Below are 1,212 nucleotides of genomic sequence, written 5' to 3' on the forward strand. Positions count from 1 at the left end.
TATTAAAGCATGATTTCGTGTATGTATTTACTTTTGATGAATGTCTGGGTAATTCCCTTAACATGTGAACATCCTTTTTCTTAATAAAACTTTTCTTGCCCCTTAAAAAAATTGTTAAAACTTCAATACTAATCCCTTTGCTTATTTAGTGGAAAAAAAAAAAAAAAAAAACTGCTGAGTCGTTGACGAGACTTGCAAAAACCTGTTAAGAGCCGTTCACGTCTTCCCTGATTTCTCTGTTGCAAGAGAAATTTGAACTTTGAAGTGTTCGTGCAAGCTAAATTTGCCATTACGAAAAAAAAAATAGCTATAAGTTAACTTAAACAGTACAAAGATCCCATCTCGTTTTATTTATCTATCACATGCGGCCGATTATGAGTATAAGCAACCTACAAATATGACAGTATTACATGCACATATATGCATGGGTATGGCGTAAGCCAGTGGGAGTGGGACTTATTTTTTTAATAATTAATTAGCAATGCTTGCAGTAACACATCCCATTTCTGCAAAAGCCGCCCAGAAGTTTCTCCTTCTTCGTGCACACATCCACGCAGTTCTTTTCAAGGAAGCATAGCCCACTGAATTTGCCGCTAGGTGCCTCGCACACTCTCCCCTCCGCCGGCACCACCATCTGATCTTCTGCACATCAAATTACACATACATAAATTAATGAATGCCTAGCAGCTCAGAGAGAGAGAAATCTTAGAACTAAACAAATACGGTCTGACAGAAAATATTATATAAACTGCTAATAAACAACGCTTAGAGAGAGAGAGAGAGAGAGAGAGAGCAAGAGACTTACGAGTGGCAAAGGCAATGAGAAGCAAGACGAAAAGCCCAAGCGATGTACTGATGGACCTGAAAACAAAGGTTGTATAATAGGATGAGACACCTTTTAGTAAGGAAGAAAGTGTTACAACAGTGTGTGACTGCATATATGCATATTTTCATACAAACTCATACGTTTTAAATATTTGTTTATAATAGTGTAACATATAACATTTATCTGCACATCAGGTATTTAAATCATGCATATGATTATTAGAACACGTCCAGCTTGATATGACAATTTGCCTGTTTACCCAGTGGCACGGGTTGTGCACTGATTGTCTCTGACAGTGTCTTGTTCATGTAGATAAAGCCAAGCATCTTTTATAGTCCGATCGCCCCCTGATTTATTTTTACTAGCAGCTTACTAACTCCTCGTAG

At 37.5% G+C, this 1,212-nt stretch overlaps 1 long non-coding RNA gene across 1 annotated transcript; it reads right to left on the reverse strand.

Moving 5' to 3' along the window:
- Window positions 1-319: 319 nt before the first annotated feature.
- Window positions 320-853, reverse strand: LOC131152869 (uncharacterized). The gene is made up of 2 exons (XR_009136115.1): window positions 806-853; window positions 320-642 (listed from the first exon to the last, which is right to left on the reverse strand). It is a non-coding gene; the product is annotated as an uncharacterized LOC131152869 (long non-coding RNA).
- Window positions 854-1,212: the final 359 nt, after the last annotated feature.

Source organism: Malania oleifera, chromosome 4, assembly GCF_029873635.1.
Source record: "Malania oleifera isolate guangnan ecotype guangnan chromosome 4, ASM2987363v1, whole genome shotgun sequence".
NCBI lineage: Eukaryota > Viridiplantae > Streptophyta > Magnoliopsida > Santalales > Ximeniaceae > Malania > Malania oleifera.